Source organism: Pleurodeles waltl, chromosome 5 (genome assembly GCF_031143425.1).
Source record: "Pleurodeles waltl isolate 20211129_DDA chromosome 5, aPleWal1.hap1.20221129, whole genome shotgun sequence".
Lineage (NCBI taxonomy): Eukaryota > Metazoa > Chordata > Amphibia > Caudata > Salamandridae > Pleurodeles > Pleurodeles waltl.
Window position 1 is genome coordinate 1039806253 of NC_090444.1, and position 26012 is coordinate 1039832264.

Sequence of the window (26012 nt, forward strand, 5' to 3'; positions counted from 1 at the left end):
TGCTTTCCTTAACATGGTCAGACTGTCTAAAGATTTTGTTTTTGACAGGCATGCTGTCTCCTGTGTCCACATCATGGGTACACAGGTGTGTCTGACCAGGGGTTAAGGAGAAGAGTTCAGGAAACTGTTGTAGGACTCTCCTACAATCAGCTTGCTGTTGGCCAGAGAGGGTGTCTGAGTAGATCACTCCATCTACTGTGCCATCTTTTGGGTCTGATGACAGAAGATCAGGGAGAGGTTCACTCTCTGCCTCCTGATCCTCATCTGTTACCATCAACAGATTCACATCAGCCCTGTCATGGAAGAGCTTAAGGCGGTTCACATGGATCACCCTCTTGGGGCTCCTGCTTGTGCCCAGGTCCACCAGGTAGGTGACCTGACTCTTCCTTTCTAGCACTGGGTAAGGGGCACTCCATTTGTCCTGGAGTGCCCTGGGAGCCACAGGCTCCAGAACCCAGACTTTCTGCCCTGGTTGGAACTCAACCAGTGCAGCCTTTTGGTCATACCAAAACTTCTGGAGCTGTTGGCTGGCCTCAAGGTTTTTGGTTGCCTTTTCCATGTACTCTGCCATTCTAGAGCGAAGGCCAAGTACATAGTCCACTATGTCCTGTTTAGGCTCATGGAGAGGTCTCTCCCAGCCTTCTTTAACAAGGGCAAGTGGTCCCCTTACAGGATGACCAAACAGAAGTTCAAAGGGTGAGAATCCTACTACCTTCTGTGGCACCTCTCTGTAAGCGAAAAGCAGACATGGCAAGAGGACATCCCATCTCCTTTTGAGCTTTTCTGGGAGCCCCATGATCATGCCTTTTAATGTCTTGTTGAATCTCTCAACCAAGCCATTAGTTTGTGGATGGTATGGTGTAGTGAATTTATAAGTCACTCCACACTCATTCCACATGTGCTTTAGGTATGCTGACATGAAGTTGGTACCTCTGTCAGACACCACCTCCTTAGGGAAACCCACTCTGGTAAAGATACCAATGAGGGCCTTGGCTACTGCAGGGGCAGTAGTCGACCTAAGGGGAATAGCTTCAGGATACCTGGTAGCATGATCCACTACTACCAGGATATACATATTTCCTGAGGCTGTGGGAGGTTCTAGTGGACCAACTATGTCCACACCCACTCTTTCAAAGGGAACCCCCACCACTGGAAGTGGAATGAGGGGGGCCTTTGGATGCCCACCTGTCTTACCACTGGCTTGACAGGTGGGGCAGGAGAGGCAAAACTCCTTAACCATGTTGGACATATTGGGCCAGTAGAAGTGGTTGACTAACCTCTCCCACGTCTTGGTTTGTCCCAAATGTCCAGCAAGGGGAATGTCATGGGCCAATGTTAGGATGAACTTCCTGAACAGCTGAGGCACTACCACTCTCCTAGTGGCACCAGGTTTGGGGTCTCTGGCCTCAGTGTACAGGAGTCCATCTTCCCAATAGACCCTATGCGTTCCATTTTTCTTGCCTTTGGACTCTTCAGCAGCTTGCTGCCTAAGGCCTTCAAGAGAGGGACAGGTTTCTTGTCCCTTACACAGCTCCTCCCTTGAGGGTCCCCCTGGGCCTAAGAGCTCAACCTGATAAGGTTCAAGCTCCAAAGGCTCAGTTCCCTCAGAGGGCAGAACTTCTTCCTGAGAAGAGAGGTTCCCTTTCTTTTGCTGTGTTGTAGTTGGTTTCCCAACTGACTTTCCTGTTCTCTTGGTAGGCTGGGCCATTCTTCCAGACTCCAGCTCTACTTGTTCACCCTGTGCCTTGCACTGTGCTCTTGTTTTCACACACACCAGTTCAGGGATACCCAGCATTGCTGCATGGGTTTTTAGTTCTACCTCAGCCCATGCTGAGGACTCCAGGTCATTTCCAAGCAGACAGTCCACTGGGATATTTGAGGAGACCACCACCTGTTTCAGGCCATTGACCCCTCCCCATTCTAAAGTAACCATTGCCATGGGATGTACTTTTCTCTGATTGTCAGCGTTGGTGACTGTGTAAGTTTTTCCAGTCAGGTATTGGCCAGGGGAAACCAGTTTCTCTGTCACCATGGTGACACTGGCACCTGTATCCCTCAGGCCCTCTATTCTAGTCCCATTAATTAAGAGTTGCTGTCTGTATTTTTGCATGTTAGGCGGCCAGACAGCTAGTGTGGCTAAATCCACCCCACCCTCAGAAACTAGAATAGCTTCAGTGTGGACCCTGATTTGCTCTGGGCACACTGTTGATCCCACTTGGAGACTAGCCATACCAGTGTTGCCTGGATGGGAGTTTGGAGTGGAACCTTTCTTGGGACAGGCCTTGTCTCCAGTTTGGTGTCCATGCTGTTTACAGCTATGACACCAGGCCTTTTTGGGATCAAAGTTTTTACCCTTGTACCCATTGTTTTGTGAAGAGGCTCTGGGCCCACCCTCCTGTGCAGGTTTTTGGGGGCCTGTAGAAGACTCTTTACTATTTTTAGTTTTGGTTGTCTCATCACCCTTCCCCTGGGGAGTCTTTGTGACCCCTTTCTTTTGGTCACCCTCTGTTGAAGTCTTGGACACCCTTGTCTTGACCCAATGGTCCGCCTTCTTTCCCAATTCTTGGGGAGAAATTGGTCCTAGGTCTACCAGATGCTGATGCAGTTTATCATTGAAACAATTACTTAACAGGTGTTCTTTCACAAATAAATTGTACAGCCCATCATAATTACTTACACCACTGCCTTGAATCCAACCATCTAGTGTTTTCACTGAGTAGTCAACAAAGTCAACCCAGGTCTGGCTCGAGGATTTTTTAGCCCCCCTGAACCTAATCCTGTACTCCTCAGTGGAGAATCCAAAGCCCTCAATCAGGGTACCCTTCATGAGGTCATAAGATTCTGCATCTTTTCCAGAGAGTGTGAGGAGTCTATCCCTACACTTTCCAGTGAACATTTCCCAAAGGAGAGCACCCCAGTGAGATCTGTTCACTTTTCTGGTTACACAAGCCCTCTCAAAAGCTGTGAACCACTTGGTGATGTCATCACCATCTTCAAATTTTGTCACAATCCCTTTGGGGATTTTTAACATGTCAGGAGAATCTCTGACCCTATTTATATTGCTGCCACCATTGATGGGTCCTAGGCCCATCTCTTGTCTTTCCCTTTCTATGGCTAGGAGCTGTCTCTCTAAAGCCAATCTTTTGGCCATCCTGGCTAACAGGAGGTCATCTTCACTGAGAGCATCCTCAGTGATTTCAGAAATGTGGGACCCTCCTGTGAGGGACTCACTATTTCTGACTAACACAGTTGGAGACAGGACTTGAGGGGTCCTGTTCTCCCTATTTAGGACTGGAGGAGGGACATTGGCCTCCAAGTCACTAATTTCTTCCTCTGTGATGTCATCATCAGAGGGGTTGGCTTTTTCAAACTCTGCCAACAGCTCCTGGAGCTGAATTTTGGTAGGTCTGGAGCCAATGGTTATTTTTTTGATATTACAGAGAGACCTTAGCTCCCTCATCTTAAGATGGAGGTAAGGTGTGGTGTCGAGTTCCACCACATTCATCTCTGTATCAGACATTATTTTGCTAAAAGTTGGAAGACTTTTTAAAGAATCTAAAACTGTTTCTAGAATCTAATTTCAAACCTTTAACAAACTTTTAAACTCTAAAAGACAATGCTAAACAGGGACTTAACACACAAGGCCCTAGCAGGATTTTTAAGAATTTAGAAAAATTTCAAATTGCAAAAATGAATTTCTAATGACAATTTTGGAATTTGTCGTGTGATCAGGTATTGGCTGAGTAGTCCAGCAAATGCAAAGTCTTGTACCCCACCGCTGATCCACCAATGTAGGAAGTTGGCTCTGTATGCACTATTTCAAAGTAAGGAATAGTATGCACAGAGTCCAAGGGTTCCCCTTAGAGGTAAGATAGTGGCAAAAAGAGATAATACTAATGCTCTATTTTGTGGTAGTGTGGTCGAGCAGTAGGCTTATCCAAGGAGTAGTGTTAAGCATTTGTTGTACATACACAGACAATAAATGAGGTACACACACTCAGAGACAAATCCAGCCAATAGGTTTTGTTATAGAAAAATATCTTTTCTTAGTTTATTTTAAGAACCACAGGTTCAAATTCTACATGTAATATCTAATTCGAAAGGTATTGCAGGTAAGTACTTTAGGAACTTCAAATCATCAAAATTGCATGTATACTTTTCAAGTTATTCACAAATAGCTGTTTTAAAAGTGGACACAGTGCAATTTTCACAGTTCCTAGGGGAGGTAAGTATTTGTTAGGTTAACCAGGTAAGTAAGACACTTACAGGGCTTAGTTCTTGGTCCAAGGTAGCCCACCGTTGGGGGTTCAGAGCAACCCCAAAGCCACCACACCAGCAGCTCAGGGCCGGTCAGGTGCAGAGTTCAAAGTGGTGCCCAAAACACATAGGCTCGAATGGAGAGAAGGGGGTGCCCCGGTTCCGGTCTGCTTGCAGGTAAGTACCCGCGTCTTCGGAGGGCAGACCAGGGGGGTTTTGTAGGGCACCGGGGGGGACACAAGCCCACACAGAAATTTCACCCTCAGCAGCGCGGGGGCGGCCGGGTGCAGTGTAGGAACAGGCGTCGGGTTCGCAATGTTAGTCTATGAGAGATCTCGGGATCTCTTCAGCGCTGCAGGCAGGCAAGGGGGGGGATTCCTCGGGGAAACCTCCACTTGGGTAAGGGAGAGGGACTCCTGGGGGTCACTTCTCCAGTGAAAGTCCGGTCCTTCAGGTCCTGGGGGCTGCGGGTGCAGGGTCTCTCCCAGGCGTCGGGACTTTGGATTCAAAGAGTCGCGGTCAGGGGAAGCCTCGGGATTCCCTCTGCAGGCGGTGCTGTGGGGGCTCAGGGGGGACAGGTTTTGGTACTCACAGTATCAGAGTAGTCCTGGGGTCCCTCCTGAGGTGTTGGATCTCCACCAGCCGAGTCGGGGTCGCCGGGTGCAGTGTTGCAAGTCTCACGCTTCTTGCGGGGAGCTTGCAGGGTTCTTTCAAAGCTGCTGGAAACAACGTTGCAGCCTTTCTTGGAGCAGGTCCGCTGTCCTCGGGAGTTTCTTGTCTTTTCGAAGCAGGGGCAGTCCTCAGAGGATGTCGAGGTCGCTGGTCCCTTTGGAAGGCGTCGCTGGAGCAGGATCTTTGGAAGGCAGGAGACAGGCCGGTGAGTTTCTGGAGCCAAGGCAGTTGTCGTCTTCTGGTCTTCCTCTGCAGGGGTTTTCAGCTAGGCAGTCCTTCTTCTTGTAGTTGCAGGAATCTAATTTTCTAGGGTTCAGGGTAGCCCTTAAATACTAAATTTAAGGGCGTGTTTAGGTCTGGGGGGTTAGTAGCCAATGGCTACTAGCCCTGAGGGTGGGTACACCCTCTTTGTGCCTCCTCCCAAGGGGAGGGGGTCACAATCCTAACCCTATTGGGGGAATCCTCCATCTGCAAGATGGAGGATTTCTAAAAGTTAGAGTCACTTCAGCTCAGGACACCTTAGGGGCTGTCCTGACTGGCCAGTGACTCCTCCTTGTTTTTCTCATTATTTTCTCCGGCCTTGCCGCCAAAAGTGGGGCCTGGCCGGAGGGGGCGGGCAACTCCACTAGCTGGAGTGTCCTGCTGGGTTGGCACAAAGGAGGTGAGCCTTTGAGGCTCACCGCCAGGTGTGACAATTCCTGCCTGGGGGAGGTGTTAGCATCTCCACCCAGTGCAGGCTTTGTTACTGGCCTCAGAGTGACAAAGGCACTCTCCCCATGGGGCCAGCAACATGTCTCGGTTTGTGGCAGGCTGCTAAAACTAGTCAGCCTACACAGATAGTCGGTTAAGTTTCAGGGGGCACCTCTAAGGTGCCCTCTGGGGTGTATTTTACAATAAAATGTACACTGGCATCAGTGTGCATTTATTGTGCTGAGAAGTTTGATACCAAACTTCCCAGTTTTCAGTGTAGCCATTATGGTGCTGTGGAGTTCGTGTTTGACAAACTCCCAGACCATATACTCTTATGGCTACCCTGCACTTACAATGTCTAAGGTTTTGTTTAGACACTGTAGGGGTACCATGCTCATGCACTGGTACCCTCACCTATGGTATAGTGCACCCTGCCTTAGGGCTGTAAGGCCTGCTAGAGGGGTGTCTTACCTATACTGCATAGGCAGTGAGAGGCTGGCATGGCACCCTGAGGGGAGTGCCATGTCGACTTACTCGTTTTGTCCTCACTAGCACACACAAGCTGGCAAGCAGTGTGTCTGTGCTGAGTGAGAGGTCTCCAGGGTGGCATAAGACATGCTGCAGCCCTTAGAGACCTTCCTTGGCATCAGGGCCCTTGGTACTAGAAGTACCAGTTACAAGGGACTTATCTGGATGCCAGGGTCTGCCAATTGTGGATACAAAAGTACAGGTTCGGGAAAGAACACTGGTGCTGGGGCCTGGTTAGCAGGCCTCAGCACACTTTCAATTGTAAACATAGCATCAGCAAAGGCAAAAAGTCAGGGGGCAACCATGCCAAGGAGGCATTTCCTTACAAGGATCAATAGACCTCTCTGTACAATATGAAACAAAAACGTTTCCACCTGCAGGCGTAAATCGACTTGGTAGAGGTACGCCTGGCTGCCAGAATGACATCACAGACTTCAGAAGGGAGGTCATAAACCATCAACTGTTGCCGCATAACCTCCACGCATGAAGCCGCAAAGTTGACCGGTTCGGGTGGAGAACCTTCCCCTGCTGCTGCAACAGAAGATCCTCCCGTAGAGGCAACCTGATTGGAGGACTGATGCTCATTTTGAGAAGTTCTGGATACCAGACTCTCTGTGCCCAATCCGGAGTCACTAGGATTACTTGTGCCCGGTTGTTCCTGATTTTCTTGAGAACTCTGGGCAGAACTGGTATGGGCGTACAAGAGGCCTGAACTCTACTTGTGGCAAAAAGCGTCGCGTAGCGATAGCCACTTGGGAAACTCCAACGTGCAAAGCTGCTGACATTGCGTGTTTTCTACAGAGGCAAACCGATCTAAGCAAGGCTCTCCCCACTGCTAAAAGAGTCCTTGTGCCACCTCCAGATGGAGAAACCTTTTGTGATCCGCTTTGCATCGTCGGCTGAGTTTGTCCGCCCTGGCATTCAGAGAATCTGCGAGGTGTTGAACCACCAGGAATATGCCCTGCTGTTCCAGCCATGTCCAGAAACGCAGAGCCTCTTGACAAAGGGTCAATGACTCCACACCGCCCTGCTCCTTGCAGTACCACACTGCGGTAGTGTTGTCCGTGAACACCTGCACTACCTTCCCTTTCACAACAGGAAAAAAATGCTTTAAATGCTAGCCGGATCGCCCGAAGCTCCAGCAAGTTGATATGGAGCCCGGATTCCGCCGGAGACCAGCGACTTCTGATCTCCACCTCTCCCAGATGGCCGCCCCATCCCAGAAGTGATGCATCCGTCACTACTGTGAGATCTGGTTGGGGAAGGGAGAGGAGTCTGCCTTTGACCCAATCGCAGTTCCCTCCGAGATCTGAACCGCTTCGGTAAGATTTCCCTGATGCTGTGCTCATTGGAACTTTAGGTCCAACTGCAGAGCCCTCATATGACATCTGGCATGCTTGACCAATAGGATGCAGGAAGCCATGAGTCCTAACAGCTTCAGAGTTTGTCTCACCGAAATCCAGGACACAGGCCAAAACATCGGTATCATAACCTGAATATCCTGGACTCGCTGCTCGGGAGGATAAGCCCAATACTGCACTGTGTCCAGAACAGCTCCAATAAAAGTCAGCTTCTGAGAGGGAGTCAGGTGTGACTTCGGCACATTGACAGCAAAGCTCAGCGAATGCAGGAGGTTCGCCGTCGTCTGGAGATGGGTGACAAGAGCCTGGGGCGTCTGAGCCTTCAACAGCCAATCGTCTAGGTAGGGGAAGACTGAAATCCCTAACCTGCGCAAATGAGCTGCCACCACTGCCATCACTTTGGTGAACACCCGAGGGGCACTGGTGAGAACGAAGGGGAGCACGGTAAACTGAAAGTGCTCATGGCCCACCCTGAACCGCAAGTAACGCCTGTGGGCGGGCAGGATGGGGATATGAAAATGCGCATCCTGCAAGACCAACGCTACCATCCAGTCTCCTTGGTCTAGGGCAGACAAGACCTGAGCAAGAGTGAGCATTTTGAATTGCTGCTTCTTGAGGAAGTGATTGACGTCCTTTAAATCCAAGATAGGGTGAAGGCCCAACCACCACTGCCTACTTCTGACATCGGGACTCTTTCTATAGCTCCCTTGGCCAAGAGAGCCATAACTTCCTCGTGGAGCAAAACCAAATGGTCCTCCATCAGCCGTTCTTTTATTAGAGGGATAGAAGGAGAGAAAGACTGGAAGGGGAGGGAATAGCCCTTCCGTATGATCTGCAAGACCCATTTGTCTGTTGTGATGGAATGCCAATAAGGGAGATGAAATTGAATCCTCCCTCCAACTGGGCGGACATGGTCTTGCAGAACCACACCAGGAGGGCTTGGGGGCCGACCGCTGGCCAGACCCTCTGGGTCTGACGGTACCACGACCTCTACCCGGATGCTGTGAGGCCAGAGGATGGTGGCTAAATTGTGTCTGGCGTGGTAATGCGCCACTTCCGAAGCCTCAAAAAGGGACGGAAGACAGACTGCTGTCGAGCTGGAGCTGAGAGGCCCAAGGATCTGGCCGTAGCTCGAGAAACCTTGAACCTCTCAAGTGCTTAGTCTGCCTTTTCACCAAAAAGGAGAAAGCCATCAAAGGGCATGTCCATCAAACTCGACTGGACATCCCCTGAAAAGCCAGTCGAACGTAGCCAGACGTGACGACATAGGGCCACGCTTGACGCAATCGCTATACCCAGCGAGTCGGTCATATCCAATCCACACCTGATTGTGAACCTGGCTGCATCTCTCCCATCCTTGACAGCCTGGGTGATTGTGTCCTGAATGCCCTCTGGGACCTGGGGCATACCGTAAAGTATGGGGAAAACGGCTCAATAGGCAACAGGCGTTTACTGACCTAAATGCCAGGCTGGAGGAAGAAAACAACTTCTTTCCAAGTTGGTCTACCCTCTATCCGGAGGGACGGAAGGGAAGGCACCACAGAAGTAGAGGCTTGGACCACCAAGCTCTCCGGGGTGGGGTGTTGGGTCAATCAATCAATCACAATATTTATAGAGCGCACTACGTACCCGTTAGGGTTTCAAGGCGCTGAGGGGGGGGGCTGCTGCTACTGGTCAAAGAGCCAGGTCTTGAGGAGTCTCCTGAAGGTGAGAAGGTCCTGGGTCTGTCGCAGGGGGGTCGGGAGGGTGTTCCAGGTCTTGGCGGCGAGGTAGGAGAAGGATCTGCCACCGGAGGTCTTACGTTGGAAGCGGGGAACGAGGGCGAGGACGGCGGAGCGGAGTTGGCGGGAGGGGGCATAGAAGTTGAGTCTGTTATTCAGGTTGGCTGGACCGGCGTTGTAGAGTGCCTTGTGAGCGTGGGTGAGGAGCTTGAAGGTGATCCTCTTGTCCACGGGGAGCCAGTGGAGGTCTTTCAGGTGGTGGGAGATGTGGCATCGGTGGGGTACGTCGAGGACCAGTCGGGCGGAGGCGTTTTGGATGCGTTGAAGTCGTCGGATGTCTATCGCTGGGATGCCTGTGTATAGAGCGTTACCGTAGTCTAGTCTACTGCTGACGAGGGCCTGGGTCACAGTTTTTCTGGTTTCCGTCGGGATCCATTTGTAGATTCTACGGAGCACGCAGAGGGTGTTGGAGCAGGAGGAGGAAACTGCGTTGACCTGCTTGGACATGGTGAGGGCGGAGTCGAGGACGAAACCCAGATTGCGTGCGTGGTTGGCTGGCGTTGGAGGGGGTCCCAGCGCGGTGGGCCACCAGGAGTCGTCCCAAGCCGAGGGGGTGCGTCCGAGGATGAAGACCTCGGACTTGCCTGAGTTCAACTTCAGGCGGCTATTTCTCATCCATTCGGCGGTGGACTTCAATCCCTCGTGGAGGTTGGCTTTGGCGGTGTGTGGGTCTTTGGTGAGGGAGAGGATGAGCTGGGTGTCGTCGGCGTAGGAGAGAATGTTGAGGTTGTTCTGACGGGCCAGTTGTGCGAGGGGGGCCATGTAGACGTTGAACAGCGTCGGGCATGGAGAGGAGCCTTGGGGTACGCCGCAGATGATGTTGGTGGCATCGGAGCGGAAGGGTGGAAGTCGGACTCTGGGTTCTGCCGGAGAGAAAGGAGGAGATCCAGTGGAGGGCTTTTTCTTGTATTCCGGCTTCGTGGAGGCGTGTTAGTAGGGTGCGGTGGCAAACCGTGTTGAAGGCTGCGGAAATGTCCAGGAGGATGAGGGCTGAAGTTTCGCCATTGTCCATTTGCTGTCTGATGTCATCTGTGGCGGCGAGGAGAGCAGTATCGGTGCTGTGGTTGCGTCTGAAACCGGACTGGGAGGGGTCCAGGATGGAGTTGTCCTCGAGGTGGTGGGTGAGCTGAGAGTTGACGATCTTCTCGATGACCTTCGCCGGGAAGGGGAGGAGGGAGATCAGGCGGAAGTTTTTGAGGTCGTTGGGGTCTGCCTTGGGTTTCTTGAGGAGGGCGTGGATTTCGGCGTGCTTCCAGCTGTCCGGGAAGGTCGCGGTTTCAAAGGATAAGTTGATGACCTTTCGAAGTTGGGGGGCGATGGTAGAGTCGGCTTTGTTGTAGACGTGGTGGGGGTATGGGTCTGAAGGGGATCCTGAGTGGATGGAGTTCATGATCTTGCAAGTTTCAGCGTCATCTACGTGGGTCCAGTCGGTGTAGCGGTTGGCGCAGGTGGAGTTGTCGGGGGTGGGGTCTGACGGAGGCGTGATGTTGAGGCTGTCGTGGATGTCTGTGATCTTCTGATAGAAGAAGGTGGACAGGGTGTCGCAGAGTTCTTGGGAAGGTGATATGTCGTTGGCGCTGGGGTTGGAGAGCTCTTTCACGATGCAGAAGAGTTCTTTGCTGTCGTGTGCGTTGTTGTTCAGGCGTTCTGTGAAGTGGGAACGTTTGGCGAGTCGGATTAGCTGGTGGTGCTTGCGGGTGGCCCCCTTGTGGGCTGCCAGGCTGTCGTGTGTGTGTTCGAGGAGCCATTTCTTCTTTAGTTTCTGGCAGGTGCGTTTGGAGGTGAGGAGTTTGTCAGTGAACCAGGCGGCTTTTTTCTTTCCTTGGTTGTCGGTGGACCTCTTGAGTGGTGCGAGGGTGTTGGCGCAGTCGTTGATCCACTGTTGTAGGTTGAGAGCGGCGGTGTCTGGGTTGGTTGAGTCGGTGGGCGGGTTCTGGGCGAGGGTGCTGGTCAGTTGATCTTCGGTGACTGCTCCAGCGGCGGTGGGGTGGTAGTTGGGTGCGGTGGTGTTCGATGTGCTTCTTGAATGTGAAGTGGATGCAGTGGCGGTCGGTCCAGTGGAGTTCGGTGGTGTGGCTAAAGGTGACGTGGTTGCTTGCGAAGAAGATCGGATCGAGCGTGTGGCCGGCGGTGTGGGTGGGTGTGTTGACCAGTTGTCTGAGGCCGAGGTTGGAGAGGTTGTCGATCAGGGATGTGGTGTTGGCGTCGATGTTGTTCTCCAAGTGGAAATTGAGGTCTCCAAGGAGGATGTAGTCCGTAGAGTTGAGCGTGTGGGTGCTCGTGAGGTCGGCGATGGAGTCGCTGAAGGGTGCTCGTGGTCCTGGGGGTCGGTAGATGAGCGTTCCCGAGGGTGGTGTTGGGGTCAGTGTGGATCCGGAAGTGTAGGTGTTCGGCGGTCTTGAGAGTGTCGTCCGTGTGGGTGTGGATTTTGAGGGTGGATTTGTGGGCGATGGCTATTCCTCCTCCGATTCCGTTGGGGCGATCTCTTCTGGTGATCTTGTAGCCATCCGGGATGGCTATGGCGATGTCAGGTGCTGAGGAGTCGTCGTTCCACCAGGTTTCGGTCAGGAAGGCTACGTCTGGGGCGGTGGTGTCGAGCAGGTCCCAGAGCTCGATGGCGTGCTTGCGTGCGGAGCGTGTTGAGGAGTATGCAGTGGAGGTGGTTTGTTGCGGTTGTGGCAGGTTTCCTTGTTCTGTCGCAGGTGAAGTTGCAGGCGAGGCAGGAGAAGGGTCCCTTGGTGTTCTTTGGAGATGACTGGAAACATGTAGTGGAGCAGCCGGGGTTGAGGGCGCTGAGTTGGTTGGCCGAGTAGCGATGTCTCGTGGTGCGGGGGCGTGCGGACCAGGGGGGGGGGGTGGCGCTGGGCACGGTCCGGGCACGGTCCAGGCACGGACGGGCGCAGACGGGCTTGCCTCTGCGCGCCGCCATTAAGAAGGGAGGGGGGAGGGAGGAGCCGCAGGGAGGCAGCGGCAGGGGAAAGCGGCAAGGGGGAGCGCCCAAGGGGAGAAAAAAGTGGATAAAAGGCACAAATGGAGGCAAAAAAGGAGCAAAAGGCACAAAAAAGCAAGGCACAGAGTACAGTCACAAATACGGCGAAAACGGCACAATGCACATTAATCTAGCGACGCAAATGGGGTCAAAAGCAGGGCACAGAATACAGTTACAAATACAGTGAAAACGGCACAATGCACACGAATCTAGCGATGCAAATGGGGTCAAAAAGCAGGGCACAGAATACAGTTACAAATACAATGAAAACGGCACAAAGCTTACCAGAAGCCCACTAGACGGGCCTCGAACATGCTAGCAGCAGCGTGGGCGGGGGTCAGGGACACGGACACAGCAAGGTGGTGCTGCGGACGTGGGGGAGCGAGCTCTTGGCCAAAAACAGGTCAGAGGTCGCTCACCCTCGACGCGCAGCGCCAGCCATTAAGAAGGGAGGGGGGAGGGAGGAGCAGCTGGGAGGCGGGAGGGAGCGGCGAATGGGAGCGCGAGGGGGGCGGGCCGCAGGGAGGCAGCGGCAGGGGAAAGCGGCAAGGGGGAGCGCCCAAGGGGCGAAAAAAGTGGATAAAAGGCACAAATGGAGGCAAAAAGGAGCAAAAGGCACAAAAAGCAAGGCACAGAGTACAGTCACAAATACGGGGAAAACGGCACAATGCACACGAATCTAGCGACGCAAATGGGGTCAAAAAGCAGGGCACAGAATACAGTTACAAATACAGTGAAAACGGCACAAAGCTTACCAGAAGCCCACTAGACGGGCCTCAAACACGCTAGCAGCAGCGTGGGCGGGGGTCAGGGACACGGACACAGCAAGGTGGTGCTGCGGACGTGGGGGAGCGAGCTCTTGGCCAAAACAGGTCAGAGCAAACTAGGGTGAGCAAACTAGGGTCGTTTGGAGCAGGTCTATGGCGGCGGCTGACTGTCCTATTCACAGGAGCCCCTGTGCTGGGTTGGGATCATGTTCCCAGAAGGACGTCCGTTAGGGCCTCATTGAGGGGCAACATTGGCTCTGATGTAGTCGCCCCCGCTGAAGTGGGCAAGTCTAGGCCCAAGACCTCAGCTGCCCTACGCACCACCATAGCATAAGCAGCTCCCTCCCCCGTAGCCACATTAGGAGGAGAGAGAATGGCAGTATCTGGAGACATGTCCAGTCCACTGGCTTCCCCTAGGGTGGGACTGTGACCTCCTCGGAGTCGCGCCAACCGATGATGGTTGTCTGGCTGCTAGAAGTTTGAGGGATCTCTCCCTCAAGGCCTTCAGAGCCATGGCCTGACAGTCGGAACACCAAGTCGAGTCGTGATCCTTCTCCAAACACCAGAGACACACACTGTGTGGATCCGTGACCGACATGGTGTGATGACATGCACCACACGGTTAAATCAAGTCTTTCTAGAAGACATGCTCAAACAATCAAGCCGAAAACCCTCGACAATCATTGGAAAAAAAAGAAAAAAAAAAACAAAAGTTGCGCTTTCCGGATCTGCGCTTAAATGGCGTGGAAGGAAAAGTACTGACGTACGCTTGCCAGGGTGGTGCCTATATAGAAACCGTGACGTCACAGACTGCTCCGTTGCGGACAACGCCACACGGAGCTGGACGACGCACGCGGATCCGAACGACACCACCCGACAGCGCACGCAGGCTACTGCTCAGCAGAAAAATTCCGGATTCGAAGCGGACGCCAGAGAATTCTAAGGTAAGAAAATCTGCAGCTAGAAGTCTATCAGATCAAAGGATATTGAGACTGTGGTATTTTATGTTGAAGGTAAGATGGGGCGGTGGGAGGTGGGGGTGGTTGCGTCTAACGAGTTGGGTTCTAAAGGCAAAAAAGGGTCAGTGAAACCTGCCTCCTTGCTTGCAGACTTTGAAGAGTCAGAAGCAAGAGCCCAACCTGATACTGGAAGACATGAAAACATTAAGGACCGATGAGGGCATGGTCACTGGACCAACGCTTTCAAATGCTGGACAGTCAAAGATGGTAGCCAAACTCAGGGTTCCTGATAGGCTCGACATTTACAGCAGGCTTTCTAACTTAGTCATCATCATTAAGAAAACTTCATACAAACGTCAAAAACGTCCATAAACGCTCAGAAAACTAATAATCATAGTAACTTACATTCAAATAGGTATCATACAAATTTATCAATAAAAATGAACATGCTAGTATTATAAATGTATATCAGCATACAGAATTTAAAAAAACAACAGAGGAGCAGCAGCAATCATACTGGTAGATAGTAAACAACTCTCAGCCTAAAAAGGCACGTCCAGCTATCAGTTGTAAATTTGAGAAAAAGTATGCTTTGTTAACCACTAATTCCAGAAAGGACCCTACACTAAAGCATATGTTCCAATCCACTAAAAGTTGCAGTACCTTAGTGCTATTCTGCACTGGCTGAATTTAAACATCCTCAGTAACAAGATTCATATTTTTCTCCTGAAACTGGTGTAAAATTCACAACAACAAAAAAAAAGAAAAAGAAAAGTGCAGTAAAGTCTGAGAGATACCATTGCAGGGGCAGGTACTCGCAGAGGTATTCTTATGAAACCCCAGTGGAAAGTACAGCATGCTAAAAACGGTCTCTGAAAGAACCAGAGCAGTGACGTCATGGTAGAGGAAGATAGGAACCTAACCCAGGGTTACCTTTCCAACAAACATAAGCTGACACTGGGGATTTTCCACACTCCACAGCTTCTGAGACAGGCACAGGCTAAGTAGAATTTTTTGTTTAACCCTTTTCACACCTCAATAGACTGCAGGAGGAGGATAGAGGGGGGGTGTATAGTGAGGGAGGGGGTACGCACATTATGTATGCATTCATGTACAAAAAAAACAAAAGTTAAAAAGTGCTTTTAAAGTATCTACAGAAGACTGCAGCAAGTGGAAGGACACTGGCCGCAAACAGGAAAATTTACTTGGTCCATGAACCACGCCAGGGACATACACAAAGCCCCAGGAGGAGGCCGGGGGAAGAGAAGGCCCTGAACAATACGAAGGGAAAAAGAGTGGTGTGGTAGTCAACCAATGGTAAGTAATGGACAGGTTCCAAGTCAGTTTTAAGATTTTTTTTTCTTACCATTAAATTTCGCAAGCCCAGTGTAAATGCTGTGTAGGCGAAACCTAAACAGGCACGTCCCCTGCCATGAAGAGCAAATGCAATTCTACAGCTGACTGGAGGACTCCGCATGGAAGATGCCTCAACAGATCTAGGAGTCACAGAAGTCACCAGATCACCCTAGCCCGGTGATGAAAGACTGAAGAACTACAAGAGTAGCATCTTCAAGCTACAACATCAGTCTTAAGTGAGCTGGTGAGTCTACGCCATCTACAACTTAAACAGTAACTGCAGATGCTTGTATTGTGGTCTCCCAAATTCTTTACGATTAAGGAAAAGCCCACCTTGACAAGGTTGGGTGAGAGAAACCGTCCTAATTTTGAAACCATTTATAAAATAATTTTTATTCCACACAGTTCCAGAGTACACTTTTTTTTTAGGTAACAGATAAAACCGCCCTGCTGCCAGCAGGAAAATTCTTCACATGGTCACCCAGGAGCTATACTAACACTTGGTGGTCAGATCTCAGATCCATAAAGCACTAGTGTAAAATATCCAACAGGAGTGTTTGGCAGGGAATGTCCACTGCATAACTCAGACCACGCACCCCCTTCACTAAATTACACCAGGAGTGAGCCTCTTGTTTTTTTACTCTTTTATCTCACATCAAACGTCAATCATGTGTGTATGCTAATGGCAAAGTGTATCATGGACTGTGAAACTGAGTGGGGCTCAGTGCGTCCGAACTAGCACCAAGAGGGAAAAAAATGGTTTCCCCAGTTTGACTGAAACTGTATTGGCAGCCATGGGTTACTGCCAAGTAATCATCGCTGCCCTAAGATGGCAAGACGGGGTCTTATATGTCCGACTTGCTCCCATGGAGAGATACTTTTCCATTCCATCAGTGAAACATTTTTGCAATACCACCCCCTTGGGCAGATACTGGTTAAATCCTATAGCATAATGGAGGCTTAAGGCCTTTGTGACCAGAGCTGGGAATCATCTTGACAGTGCAACAGGGTCTCCAGCACAAATGAAAGTTTGCTACCTAAAGCGTTCTCAGTTGCCTTTTTCCATAGCACACAACAAAGGGATCCAGCTGAAGCAGGCTATCCAGTAACTAGATACATTTCTGTGACCGGATAGCTTTATGTCATTCAGGGGTTATATACTCATATCACTTGAATAGGTCAAGAACAGGGTGAGCTCTATATGGGAGGCTCTGGGGACGATTTGTTACGGGAATGAGCCACTGGAGCACTGGTGCAAACTAATTAACAGAAAAAGCATGTAAAATTCAGGTTATGCAAGTTCATTCCTTCAAACAGTGACATGACATTCATGGCTTAGAGTTATAGTGTTGTAACATAAGCTAGCTTACACTGAAGAAATAAGTGGATGAAGGGGTAAACTAGCAAAATATATTCAAAAAGATCCTAAAAATATTGTTGAAAAGTCCAAAGTCAGGAAGTTGCAGAATGCAAGAGATTTAAGTTTCAATCCACACCATTTGAGAGATTTGAAAAAAAGGCAATTGGCAGGGTTGCTGGCAAAGGCAGGGAAGGGGGCATGCACAATATGACTCAAGCTTGTCTCTGGGGGCAAAGCCTGCAACAGAAGATTTCATAGCAGACTGCCCTACCGACCACTTACTCGTATTTCAAAATAGGGAAGACCCATGGCCCGAAAGAAACTTGAGCTGAGAGGTCCTTGCAGGCTACAGTTGCGAAATTGGGAGATGCTGGCTGAAACAACCAACCAATGATGTACAGTCCTATAACCCCACGCAGCGTTAGATAGCTATCGATTTTCTCAAATGTTTCCCCTTTTTAGGTAGGGCCTGGAGACAAATTAAATAGCCCCACCAGCCAGATATTTAAAAAATAAATAAATAAATAAAACACAGATGGGCTTTGGACCAACCCTCTTTTTACACTGGTTTGTTCAGCAGCCATTCAGATTTTGTTCTGCCCACCACAGCATGGAGCAAAGGGTCAGCATAATTCAGCCACTGGCTCTCTTGCACTGAGTGATGGTATTTTGACCAATAACAAGTGTGTATTAGTCTTAGAATGAGTGCATGGCTGGTGTGATTGGGCTGCTGGCTATTCCTTTAATTTTATATTGTTATTTATTTATTTTAAATATAACATATATTTGCAGAAAACATAAATACTCATAACACGCTTGCAGAGGCCAAACCTAATGGCTTTGCCAATGCTTTTTTTTATTTTTTTTCTCTTACATGGACAGGGAGGGGTGATGAAAGAAAATAACAATGGGGAGTGAGCTGTGTTTTTCATTTTAGTTTAAAACATACAACACATACAATAGGAGCCAAATAAACATCATTAATCCGAAAAGAGGGTTTCCCTCTGTTGCCAGTGTTAAGAGTATCAAACCAAAGGTGGATGTATTCAGTGACCTTGAAACTTAATTAAAATCCACATTTTGTTTATATTCGGTATTTTTGTAAAGTTTAATACTGCCACAAATGCAAGCTGTATGACTCAACAAAAAAAATACTTATTACAAAAATGTAATATTAATGCCTCAACAAATGACCAATAAAATAAAATTACATAACAGGGCAAAATACAGGCTTCAAGTGAAGTGATGATTATGGGTAGAGCTTATGTAGCAAACAACAACTGGCCTTGGTCATGTCAATGTTTGTAGAGATATAGAATTATTTTATTTTTATTTATTTGGATCCCGTTTCAGTTCCTTCCTGAATTGAGCAGTTCTTGTTGCTTAAGAGTAACTTTTGATTCCTATGTATTAGACATCTTAAAAGGGTTGCGTTGTCTGTATCGCCAAATGCTACAGAATGGGCAAATAAAATTCAATCCAATGGCTTTTACATTTCCAAGGCACAACTGTTTCCTCACACACAACGTTGCTGATACCATTTCTATTTGGTCAAATCCCAGAACAACAATACATAACCACCATTGTTCTAAATACACTTTTACCATACTTTCAACCTCTGTGGTCACTGTCTTATTAAACTTAAGATAGGACAGAATTTCGACAACATGGGTGGAGTTTGTCTTCGGTTTTGATTAAAAGATAACTATTCCTCTAGTAATGCCTATATAAGTTTTTCACAATGTGCCCATAAGTCACAATCAGCTCAATGCCAGTTTTTAAGACTGTAGCTCAGTGGTCTTCAAACTTTTTAATGCCGCACCCCCCCAGCTCAAAAATAAAAATCATTGGGCCCCCCCTCAGAATTTTGCACAATTATTTGAGAAAGATGGCAATGTTTAAATAGGTGTAAACCTATTTAAACATTGCAGTTAAGTACTGTTACCTTTTTAAAACTGCAATACCATGCTTCTGCTTAAAACAAAGGCATGTTATCTGTATAATATTTTCTTTGGCCAGAGTTTGGCGCCCCCCCTGGGATCACTTGAGGCCCCCCAAGGGGGGCCCGCCCCCCAGTTTGAAGACCTCTGCTGTAGCTGGATAAGGATCAACAGTGGGAGTTCGTTTTTGGCTCACATTTTTAATATCATGTACTTGTGGGAAAAAAAATTATCTGGTTATTTATAACGAAAACAAAATTGAGAACTTTGCCACAGAAGCCATTCAGCATCTTGTACATAAACTCAGTATACTAGAAAGCTCTTTCAATCTCCATGCTCAGATGCTGGCAGAAATTCCTCCACGATACCCAAGAAAGCCCCATATACGATAGCTGGCACAAGTACTCAGAGCTAAGTACCTTTGATCTTAGTTCACCTGTTCCAGGAGAGATCACCTGTGTACATGCACCAAGGACCAGGAAGAAAACAAGTTAACAGATTAAAACCAATTATTTCACAGTTTGATCAAATAAATCGTTTTTTACATTATTTTGTAAGCCACAGTGTATTGAATTAGTTATGTAAACAAGTCAAACACACAATCACAGACTAAAAAGTGCAATTAATAAGCCAAAAGGCAATCCTACCTTCAGTTTCAAAATATAGTTTTCTGGTACTGTATGCCTCGTCTGGACAGAAGTAGAGGACTAGCAGGTTCCTAGAAAAGGTAAAAAGACAAATGTTGAGAAAAAGTACATTCTTTTCACATAACAGCAATCCATATAGTGTGGTTACTATTGGTCACTGATCTATTGAAACCTTTTTCATAGTTGCCTTAATACAGGATTTCTCTTCTCTCCTTATCACTATTCAGAGATCTCACAAAAGCGGTCACCTGCCAATTTTACTGATCTTTCACTTTTACAAAAGAAACTCACAGATATAAGTGTCAAACACCATTTTTAGGGTCGAGCGCAAAGTGCTCTGTCCCTGGTGTAATCTCTCTGTGGACTTTTAACCACACCCATGTAAAGCCCATCAGTTTTGTTGGTTCATGGGCTTGCCTTTTAAAACTAGCTTGATTTAATTAGTGAAAGGCATGCATACGTCATGCCCTTTCTGGTGTTTAGGCCGCCTCGAGAGCACTGGCCGACTACTGAAAACATACGAGGCTCCATGGTTTCCGTATGGTTTCTGCACTACTTTTTCTCTTTATTTCATAGGCAGCGCGATCTCGCTGGGCAGTAGTAGAGCACTTTGCAGGACAGTGACCCTGTTACATGGATATTTGAACTTTTGCCAGTTAAATGGATAACTGACTTTTGCTGATAAGTTCGCTCGCAGTGAAACTTATTTTTCCTTTTGTGCGTTTGCTTTGCGCTTATGGTGGCCGTCGGCTCGCTTATGTGAAACGGTTTTACTTTTCAGTTTAAGTGGCACGAAAAGTCCTGTTAGGAGTTTACAATGCTAGTAGCTTTAACTCGAGCAAACACAAGACCCACTGCATTGCAAATGCTGGTTTAGGTTGAAACCTACAACCTAGCTGCCTGGTTGCTACATGCTTGGGACATTCTGTAAGCTCCTCTGGGAATGCGTTCTGCCCATTACTTACCTCTGGCTTTGTGGGATTTTTTTTTTTTTTTTAAATCACAGTTGCCTACTTTCTACTTGCTAGCTTTGTTGTTTTAGGCTATCCAGCTTGAATTAGTTCCAGCCATGGAGCATGACCTTTTTACTGAACCACTGAACACAAAAGCTTGCTTTCCTTAGACAGGCCTTTAAATATTTTTCTTATCTTCTCCCAAATGCTGTGGTATTCAGAGACAGCAGTCAAATGTCAGACTGTTTTCAGAAGGAGCGTATTTAATTTTTCTTCTCTGACTTCAAACAGAGAGGGCATGTATCTGACAATCCGGGGTTGTGAAAGTGAATGTTTTTTTTCTAGCACACAACAAAACTGAAATATCTGTAAGTGAATGGTGCAGATATTTCGGAATATTTCAGAATCAGAAAGGCACAAAATGAAGCACTTTTTTATTTAATTCTGGGGTGTGGGGGAAACAAATATTTTAATACGATCAAAACAAAGCAATACACTAGGAAATGCCATTTCCACACATTGTAGTTTGTGAGCTGTACAGTTTTGTCAGTATGTCTGTGTAAATGTAATAGTCATTTTCATTGAAAATGTGTTTTCTGTTATGGCAGTGTGCTACAACACCATGCATACACCACTCTACACGACTACACTTTATGCCACTAACTTTTACCCATGCTGTACAGTAGTCACAATGATGTACAACATGGCTAAAACACACTGAAAAAGACAATAGCTCTTGCATAGGAAAGACTTATTGGCTTTGCCAATGCCTGTTCACTCATTAGCTTTGATCACCTGGTTCCAGACTTGCCATCTACAAATACATAGAAATGGGACACTGTCGAGCTCAACAAAGAACAACGCTGGGGCCAAAATGTACATTTCCCTGCTTTCATTCATGTAGGCTCCAAGAAGACAAGGTTTCAATCACAAGGAGAGCCTCTGATCAACCTAAAATATACTGACATCGTCATCTTTCACAATCAAATTCAAGTACAGCAATGTTATACCATAGCATGGAAGCCAGTAGTAAAAACAAAAAAATACAAACAAAAAAAAACTGATTTTAACCAAGATTCAATGGATTTATATAGTCTAAATGTTTAAAACAATAATTGTAAATGAGCTCGCAAGCAGACCTACTCTGCGGAGTGTTCAGCAGCTCCAGGTTAAGTGGTATCCCTCTGCCCTCAAGTGAAATAAGATATGCCAAAGAATGAACTCATTTATAGTCGACCTACCATCTTCTGTGGAAGGCTTCCATTTTCTTTTAGTTGTTTGTACACATAAAATGGTTGCTTTACTGCTCTGGATAGTGCAAAACTCCTTTTAAGGCCTACGACTGTTAAAGTCTCAGCTTTCACATTCATTTGGTGCCTTTCTTTATCTGCACACAATCCAAACTATGTCCTCCTGGGTAAAGGAGGTTCATCATTTAACAACTGCTGTTGTTGTGGGGCCTGTTGTATAACGTTACAATGCATGCTTTTACCAAGCATGCCTTTACCTCATGTTTAACAATGCATGCATTTACCAGGCAACTGCTTATATCACGAAAGCCTATACCACGCAGGTAAGTATAAATAGGTTAAGTTAAATAAATTAGTTTTTTTTAATAGGGGCAACCGCAAAACCTTACCCATCTCAAAACCCTAATTCCCTTTCCACCCAAACATCCTTACCCACCCTTAAACCAAATAAATATCCTTTCCACCCACTACCATTAACTTACCCTAAAACCTAAATAACCTTACTATCCTATCTAATACCCTCACCCAACCTTAAAAATAACCTTTCCACCCAATACCCTATCCCAAAACTAAACTCTAAAAATACCACTCCCTCCCAATACCCGAAAAAAATACCCTTTTCTCCACCCATACACTTACCCGACCCTAAAAATACCCTTTCCATCCAATACCGTTATCCAGCCCTAACCACTAAAACACCCTTAAAGCCCTACACTCCAACCCAATATATAATTACTCAGTAGCGGTCAACACTAGGTAGTTAAAGTTAAGATCAGGTTTCCATAGGAAATGCATGTTTTGTGTTGGTAATAACTTTGGCGTCGTTGAAGAACCTCCACAAAAGCTTTGAAAAAAGTGCTACTTTTTGACTGGTTTGTACATGCAGGGCTGGAAAGAAAAGAAAAAAAAAAAGGGCCTGGGTCCAAAACGTCCCCCCCCCCCCCCCCCCCCCCAAGTCATTTTTCCATAGGAACTTTAGACACTACTACAGACCAAACCGCTCATCGGATTTACACCAAATTTGACAGAAAGCAAGATCTTTGTCCAGAAAGAGTGCTTTTCGTGCTTTGGTGGAAATGTGTCTAGTGATTCTGGAGAAATTGATGTTAAAAAAAATTATATTTCATGCCGCAAAAGATCCGTGGAGCCAGCAGAACTCAGAATGAGATCGGACTGGCTGCCACCACCTCAACCAGGAAGTGGTGGCAGTTATCTTTTGGAATCATAAAAAGAAAAAAAAAAAAGAAGAAAGCACTTAAAAGGGCAGGGAACAGATCCCTTGACCCCCTAGGCTTGGTGACAGGGGTCACAGAAAGACCACAGTGGGGGGGGGGGGGTGGGTGCATTAATTTTAATTTTGCTGCAACTTTGGGGAGGATCCACCCCCCCCCCAACCCCCCCACAAAAAAAAGCATGGTTTTTGCCACTGCTTTTTGGAAGCCCCAGAGGTGGGCCAAGGCATGGGGTAATTTTTTTAATTGGTTGTTTTGTGGGGCTGTGTGGTTATCAATGCGATGTAAAGGACGTTTCTCCTGGGACAAGCCTTCTAGACCATGAAGATATCCTCAGTGATCCACTTTAACTGTGCCTGTAGGCTCATACGCCCAATTCAACCACTGCAGTACCAAGTACGTAATTTAGATTAATAGGCCCTTATTCAGAACCTCTTGGAAGTTCCAATATAGATCTCTGGGAATGTGTCCCAAATGTTCTCTACCAACACCAACCGTAAGTGCGGCAAACATTCTTGCCAACTGCATCCAGCGCCTCTTTCTCATCAGGAAGTGCCAAGGACAACAATGCTGGAAAGCATTTATTGCTAAATGCTGCAGCCCCAACTCAAAAAACAAGGTGTCCATTTGGCGATTTGTAAGTACATGAGCTTTAGTAACTTTGGTGCCACAGAATCAACAGAAGATAGCTTAGCCAGGGTGCAATGTTACAGAGACTCAAAAATTACAAACTAACTTGTGATGCAGTCATGGGAGCCACCTATCTGCTCTATAAAAAACTTGTTTGTTCGATTATATCGACTACCCGTATGCTCCATGTTTAAAAATAATGTAGTCCACACATAGGGGACAAATGATCCATGAACTGCCTCTTAATTTAGTAACATTACTGCTACCAGGGCAGGAGTGCTTCTAGGTTGTTTAAACACTCACATTGAATTAATATACAGGGAGTGCAGAATTATTAGGTAAGTAGTATTTTTGAGGATTAATTTTATTATTGAACAACAACCATGTTCTCAATGAACCAAAAAAACTCATTAATATCAAAGCTGAATATTTTTGGAAGTAGTTTGTAGTTTGTTTTTAGTTTTAGCTATGTTAGGGGGATATCTGTGTGTGCAGGTGACTATTACTGTGCATAATTATTAGGCAACTTAACAAAAAAAAATATATACCCATTTCAATTATTTATTATTACCAGTGAAACCAATATAACATCTCAACATTCACAAATATACATTTCTGACATTCAAAAACAAAACAAAAACAAATCAGTGACCAATATAGCCACCTTTCTTTGCAAGGACACTCAAAAGCCTGCGATCCATGGATTCTGTCAGTGTTTTGATCTGTTCACCATCAACATTGCGTGCAGCAGCAACCACAGCCTCCCAGACACTGTTCAGAGAGGTGTACTGTTTTCCCTCCTTGTAAATCTCACATTTGATGATGGACCACAGGTTCTCAATGGGGTTCAGATCAGGTGAACAAGGAGGCCATGTCATTAGATTTCCTTCTTTTATACCCTTTCTTGCCAGCCACGCTGTGGAGTACTTGGACGCGTGTGATGGAGCATTGTCCTGCATGAAAATCATGTTTTTCTTGAAGGATGCAGACTTCTTCCTGTACCACTGCTTGAAGAAGGTGTCTTCCAGGAACTGGCAGTAGGACTGGGAGTTGAGCTTGACTCCATCCTCAACCCGAAAAGGCCCCCCAAGCTCATCTTTGATGATACCAGCCCAAACCAGTACTCCACCTCCACCTTGTTGGCGTCTGAGTCGGACTGGAGCTCTCTGCCCTTTACCAATCCAGCCACGGGCCCATCCATCTGGCCCATCAAGACTCACTCTCATTTCATCAGTCCATAAAACCTTAGAAAAATCAGTCTTGAGATATTTCTTGGCCCAGTCTTGACGTTTCAGCTTGTGTGTCTTGTTCAGTGGTGGTCGTCTTTCAGCCTTTCTTACCTTGGCCATGTCTCTGAGTATTGCACACCTTGTGCTTTTGGGCACTCCAGTGATGTTGCAGCTCTGAAATATGGCCAAACTGGTGGCAAGTGGCATCGTGGCAGCTGCACGCTTGACTTTTCTCAGTTCATGGGCAGTTATTTTGCGCCTTGGTTTTTCCACACGCTTCTTGCGACCCTGTTGACTATTTTGAATGAAACGGTTGATTGTTCGATGATCACGCTTCAGAAGCTTTGCAATTTTAAGAGTGCTGCATCCCTCTGCAAGATATCTCCCTATTTTTGACTTTTCTGAGCCTGTCAAGTCCTTCTTTTGACCCATTTTGCCAAAGGAAAGGAAGTTGCCTAATAATTATGCACACCTGATATAGGGTGTTGATGTCATTAGACCACACCCCTTCTCATTACAGAGATGCACATCACCTAATATGCTTAATTGGTAGTAGGCTTTCGAGCCTATACAGCTTGGAGTAAGACAACATGCATAAAGAGGATGATGTGGTCAAAATACTCATTTGCCTAATAATTCTGCACTCCCTGTATTAGAAAAGCGTGGTGAGGTCGCATGCTGTCATTTACAGGCAGACAATTTCCAAGATATGTCCAAAAACCTTCCCACTAACTTGCAGTTTTACTCATAAAACTATAGGATTTCAGAAAACATATTCTTTGCACATCGCCAAGTAAAGTGTTCTGATTTGCTTTAATCCTATTTAAGTCTTTTTTCCATCACAAAGAAGTACAAACAATGGGCTTTCACAACTACTGAAATATCTTTTGAAATGTTTGTACAGTTGTCTTAGCTATTTAGATGTGTGTTAGATAAACCTGACAAAATGCTGGAACTCTGCATCCAGAAGGAAAATTAATTGTAAGACAAAATGACTTTTAACTTCTGTCTATTAACACAGAGCAAGTGTGACAAGAACAAGATTTGAAGGTGTCTTTATTGCTCAATCATTTTCTGACTGAACAGAACACCTGTTCTTTGTCAACTTGCCAGAAGCAGCGAGTAGTTCCCAAAATAGTTCGACCTGATAAAATCTGACTTGTCAAAAGTGGGCGAGTAGATTTTTCGAGGCCTGTGCAACTACCCACTTCAATAGAAGGGGTCAATTTGCGAGGCAAAAACCTGATGTCCCCATATTTAAGTTTTGGGCCCACACAGCACTTTTCCTCAATAATAAAAAAAAAAAAGTGCTACATTTTGGCTATTTTCTCAGTTCCCTCCAGGGGAATCCATATACCCTGGGGATGTCTTTAGAATCTCCAAGATGTGCAGAAATAAAAGATTCAAATTT

General features: G+C 47.1%; 1 protein-coding gene across 10 annotated transcripts in view; it reads right to left on the reverse strand.

Moving 5' to 3' along the window:
• BCLAF1 (BCL2 associated transcription factor 1) overlaps positions 1-26012 on the reverse strand; it is a 539194-nt gene that overhangs the window by 485935 nt on the left and 27247 nt on the right. For 6 of the 10 annotated variants that reach the window (XM_069235222.1, XM_069235220.1, XM_069235219.1 and 3 more), the window contains exon 2: positions 19308-19378. The gene's annotated coding sequence lies outside the window, so the exon portion shown is untranslated. Of the gene's footprint in view, positions 1-19079; positions 19116-19307; positions 19379-26012 lie in introns of all 10 variants that reach the window. The other 4 variants (XM_069235221.1, XM_069235218.1, XM_069235216.1 and 1 more) reach the window with 1 other exon arrangement.